The sequence below is a fragment of the Colobus angolensis genome, unplaced genomic scaffold, assembly GCF_000951035.1.
Source record: "Colobus angolensis palliatus isolate OR3802 unplaced genomic scaffold, Cang.pa_1.0 Scaffold83, whole genome shotgun sequence".
NCBI classification, from domain to species: domain Eukaryota; kingdom Metazoa; phylum Chordata; class Mammalia; order Primates; family Cercopithecidae; genus Colobus; species Colobus angolensis.
In genome coordinates this window covers 2,054,187-2,059,884 of record NW_012122154.1, presented here as the reverse complement: position 1 = coordinate 2,059,884, position 5,698 = coordinate 2,054,187, and positions in this window count along the sequence as shown.

Sequence of the window (5,698 nt, the reverse complement as noted above, 5' to 3'; positions counted from 1 at the left end):
CTACCTGTTGTGGTACCATCATCCTGTTACTCAGCTACTGAGTTTACCATGAAAAGTTTCTCAGCTCATTAAAGCAATGTTGACAAATCTGAGATGCTTCTTGGCTCTTTGAAATCAGGTTGGCTGTTGGTGGGAAGTCAGAGATTCATTGTTTCTGCTCAACAAACACAAGCAGTTGATTCAGGCCCCAAATGCTCTCTCTGGACTATGGTCTCTATGGATGTGGTCACAATGAAGGCCCAAATCTTTCCGTCAGTAATTTGTGTAGCAGGAGAGACAGAGAACCAATGGGACCCAGTGGCTCTTTTGCCTGTGCAAGACTCAATCAGCCTTTCCTTTGAAGAGAAAATATCAGTTAATAAAACCAATGCATCTACTGATATTTGACGATTGAGAGGCGCCTTTTTTCCTTTCTTCTTTCACACTGCATACTCCCCTGAGAAGCAATAAAACATCCAGAAGCATTGGTGCTAACTAAGTCTTGGTTGACTAGTCAGAATCAGCTATTCATTCATTTGCTCATTCATTCATCGCTTCAGCATGTTTCCTGAATATCCCCCATAACTCAGGCAGTGTTCTGGTTGCTGGACATGCAGAGTTCCCTGTTCATCAGGAGTAAACGATGCCACTGAAATGTCTGGGTGTTCTACACAAACTTGAATGAGAACCATAGATCAACAAGTGTTAGTGAAAGACAAGGGATCTACACTTCTGGCCAAGGAAGTATCTAGAAAGAAACTACTAACAAACAAAGAAAAATCTTATTTGATCCAGGAAAGGGAGATTGGGCGCAGAGCTCAAGTGGTATTCAAACAAAAGGTCCAGAACTAATGTTGATTGAGTACATGGGTGTGCTAGGCATTCTACTGTGTCCTTCCCTATCTAACCCTTACCACCTATGAGGTGGTTACTCATTGCCTCCATGCACAGACGAGAAAACTAGAGTGAAGTACACTTTCTGATTGGCAGTTAGTGAACTGTCAAAGGCTCGATTCAGCCTCATGTCTGCTAGGCTCATTCTCTTTTCACTTCACCATGGCCCCCTGTGAGAACAACTGTATCATTGCCCCGTCAGTGCTGGGCCTAAGGGAAGGGAAAGAAGAGGCTTAGTTACTGGGCGAGAAGTGGTGGTGAAAAGAAAATTACTGAAGGTCTTTGTGTTCCAGCAAAGGAAAAGATTTAAATACTATGGCAGTGAGGACAAGAAATGCACATTTAAAAATTAAATGAGGCCAGGCATGGTGGCTCACGCCTGTAATCCCTGCACTTTGGGAGGCCAAGGTGGGCGAATCACCTGAGGTCAGGAGTTCGAGACTAGCCTGACCAACATGGAGAAACCTGGTCTCTACTGAAAATACAAAATTAGCCGGGCATAGTGGTGCATGCCTGTAGTCCCAGCTACTCAGGAGGCTGAGGCAGGAGAATTGCTGGAACCTGGGAGGTGGAGGTTTCCGTGAGCCAAGATTGTGCCATTGCACTCCAGCCTGAGCAACAAGAGTGAAACTTTGTCTCAAAAAAAAAAAAAGAAGTTACACTAGTTTGTAACATATGCATCATTTAAAACAGGGTACATTCTGAGAAATGTGTTGTTAGGAGATTTCTTCATTGTGGAAACATTATAGAGTGAACTCACACAAATCTAGATGGTAGAGCCTACTACACACTAGACTGTATATAGTACAGCCTATAGTGTCTGGCTACAAACCTGTACAGCATGTTGCTGTACTGAGTATCACAGTCAACTGTAACACAGTAGTATTTGTGTATCTAAACATAGAAAAGGTAATGCATTGCACTACATGGTTATAACCACTTCGACTTCACTAGACAACAGGAATTTTCAGCACCATTATAATCTTGTGGGACCACCGCCCGTATATGTGGTCTGTCATTGACAAAAACATTCTGACTGTATATCCCAAATCCCAGAGATTTCCAGTGGAGCTGGAGAACAAGTCAACCAGTGGCAGTGTGGCCAGGAGTCATACCTCGCAAGTGGTAGAAGGAAACCAGACGGACCATGGGACAAGCTCTAAAAGAGTATAAACAACCTCTTTAAAAAAAAAAAATCCCAATTAGTGTGAAAGTAAATGGCTGATACTAGTAGCCAAACCTTAAATCTTTGAAATTGACATACTGGAAATGAGCCATTATTAAGATTTTAAATGAAAATAATAGGATTTAGACATAAAATAGGAAGCAAAATACAGTAAACAGAAATAGTGTAGCCAAATATGCATCAGATATGCATTCCCTTCAGCTACGCTTTTATAAGTTTTAAAGAATCTTAGAAGAGGGTTGGGTGCAGGTCTTAATATTGGGAAGCAACAACTTTGGGGGTGAATTTACTTGAATGGATTACAAATTGCATTGTTACACAGCTAAAAACTTTATGTATGAAAAATGATAATAGCCTTACACTGAGTACAAATAATACTTTAAAGTATGTGAAGATGTGAGCATCTGTTATGTTACTTGTAAAAGAAACAGTTTAGGGTTTTTTTCCATACATTATTGGGGTACAGGTGGTATTTTTTCCATAAGTGATGGGGCTTTTTTTTCATAAGTATTGGGGTACAGGTGGGTTATATGAGTAAGTTCTTTAGTAGTGATTTGTGAGATTTTGGTGCACCCATCACCCAAGCAGTATACACTGCATCCTATTTGTAGTCTTTTATCCTTCACCCCCTCCCCCCAAGTTCCCAAAGTCCATTGTATCATTCTTAGGCCTTTGCATCCTCACAGCTTAGCTCCTACATGTCAGTGAGAATATACGATGTTTGGTTTTCCATTCCTGAGTTACTTCACTTAGAATAATAGTCTCCAATCTCATCCAGGTCGCTGCAAATACCATTAATTCATGCTTTTTATGGCTAGGTAGTATTTCATCATATATATATACTACAGTTTCTTTTTTTTTTTTTTAGATAGAGTTTCACTCTTGTAATGCTGGCTGGAGTGCAGTGGCACCATCTCAGCTCACTGCAACCTCCGCCTCCCAGGTTCAAGTGATTCTCCTGCCTCAGCCTCCTGAGTAGCTGGGCTTATAGGTGCTGCAACCATGCCCAGCTAATTTTTGTATTTTTAGTAGAGAAGGGGTTTCACCGTGTTGGCCAGGCTGGTCTTGAACTCCTGACCTCAGATGATCCACCCACCTTGTCCTCCCAAAGTGCTGGGATTACAGGTGTGAGCCACTGTACCCGGCCCACAGTTTCTTTATCCACTTGTTGATTGATGGGCATTTGGGTTGGTTCCGCGATTTTGCAATTGTGAATTGTGCTTCTTAAAATGTGTGTGTGCAAGTATCTTTTTTGCATAATGACTTCCCTTCCTCTGAGTAGATACCCAGTGGTGGGATTGCTGGATTAAATGGTAGATCTACTTTTAGTTCTTTAAGGGATCTGCACACTGTTTTCCATAGTGGCTGTATAGTTTCCATTCCCACCAGCAGTGTAGAAGTGTCCCTTGATCGCCGTACCCATGCCAACATCTACTGTTTTTGATTTTTTGATTATGGTCATTCTTGTAGGAGCAAGGTGGTATCGCATTGTGATTTTGATTTGCGTTTCCCTGATCATTAGTGATGTTGAGCATTTTTTTTAAAGTTTATATACATATCTTTTAAAGTATTGAAAGGAAACTAGTACTGTATATTCTTTATCATATCATGTTTTGTAATTGTTGAATATGTTCCTGTTTATTTTTCTATGTTCTGTTGTGTAGCCTTAAGAAGTGTTTCAAAAAAAACAAACATATCTGAATGCATAAAATAAGAGTAAATGCCCTACAAGGTGTGATGCTGCATTATATATAAAACTGTGTGCATATATTTTTTAAGAGCATAAATACATCTTTGCTCTGAGAAAAAGTTGAACAGGCATCCCCATGAAAACCACAAGGGAGTCAGGGGATGTGGGTGTTGATGAAACCTGGGCTCTTGGAATTCTCTCAAGAAGAAATAAGGGTCTGAAATTCTTCCCAAGAGAAAAACCCACTCTGGGTCAGCTGTGGCTCCAGTGGCCCTGAGGTCAGCCATGACTCATTCTTTACTGGGACAATCCTTAGAGGGCCTCTCCCTGCCAGGCCATCCCTCAGAGGCGTCTGGGTGAAATTTGCATTTTCCATCTTCAAAGACCCCTTTGTTCCTATCTTCCGCCTCAACACATAGCATCACTATAATCCAGAGAATTGAAGCAGTAAAATTGTTCCCTTTGATTTGCTAAATAGGAACTGTCTCTTGACCCTATCCTCTGGCAGGATTTTATCCCATTGGCTAAAATCATGGTTCCTTCTGTCTCAGAACATATGACACTAGTTATTTCTTAAGCATCACAGCTGAAGTTTTGCATCCTTTGCATCCTGACACGCCTCTCCAAAGCTTGATTTCTGTCCCTGGCTTGGGCTCTGCATGGTCCATTTTGCATAATGACATAGACACTGCCTGTCCTTTGTAAAGCAGAGGGCTCTTCTGATTTTCTTTGGTCTCAGAGGAACTGGCAGTAGGTAGAAGGCATAAGGCAGGTGTCTGGGATGTACTCAGCTGTGCAGGTGGGAAAGAGCCCATCCTTGACATCGCAGATGATCAACTGAGCCTTCTCTTGCTCTTCCCTTTTTTTTTTTTTAACCTTGAGACAAAGTCTCGCTCTCTCACCCAGGCTATAGTGCAATGGCATGATCTCGGCTCACTGCAACCTCCACCTCCCGGGTTCAAATGATTCTCCTGTCTCAGCCTCCTGAGTAGCTGGGACTGCAGGCGCCCACCACCACACCGAGCTAATTTTTGTATTTTTAGTAGAGACGGGGTTTCACCATGTTGGTCAGGCTGGTCTCCAACTCCAGACCTCAGATAATCCACCCACCTTGGTCTCCCAAAGTGCTGGGATTACAGGAGTGAGCCACAGAGCCCTGCCTATTTTGCTTTATTCCTATCCCAGGTCTTAAGGTCATCAGAGACTAAATACTGAAAAAAACATCTTCATGTTCCCTCCCCTTTGTTCCGTGATCCTAGAGTTTCTTTGTCGACATGCTAGCGCAGGACATTTCCCCTTATTTACCTCATACCAAGACCTAATACAAAATCCTTTAATGCAGCATAGTAGAGGTTTAAGACAATGAACTTTGGAGCCAGACTGCCTGGGTTCAGATTCTGGTCCTATCATTTATTAGCTGTGTGAACTTGGGCTGGTGACTTGACGTTTCTGTGCCTCAATTTCTGCTTATGCACAACGGAGTGGCAATAGCACCTAGCTAATGGATTTAAGTTTTTAAAAAATTGATACCTGTAAATCATGTAAAATAGTGTCTAGCACAGAGTACATGGTAAGCACTAAATAAGTGTTGTGGTTTTCAATGGATTTTAATGGTGTGTTTACATGCTTACACCATTCATAATTCAAAAATGCTTATTAAATTACTTATTATTTACTTATTTAAGTTAGCAAAGATCAGAAGTTTAGTCTTACTAAAAAGCTTTTGCACAGCAAAAGAAACAACAGAGTAAAAATACAACCTACTGAATGGGAGAAAGACTTGTAAATCATATTTCTGATAAAGGGTTAACCTCCAAAATACATGAGGAAGTCCTACAACTCAACTGTAAAAAATTTTTTAAAAAAATTTTTTAATTAAAAATGGGCTGTTCATATCCTTTGCCCACTTTTTGATGGGGTTGTTTGTTTTTTTCTTGTAAATTTGTTTG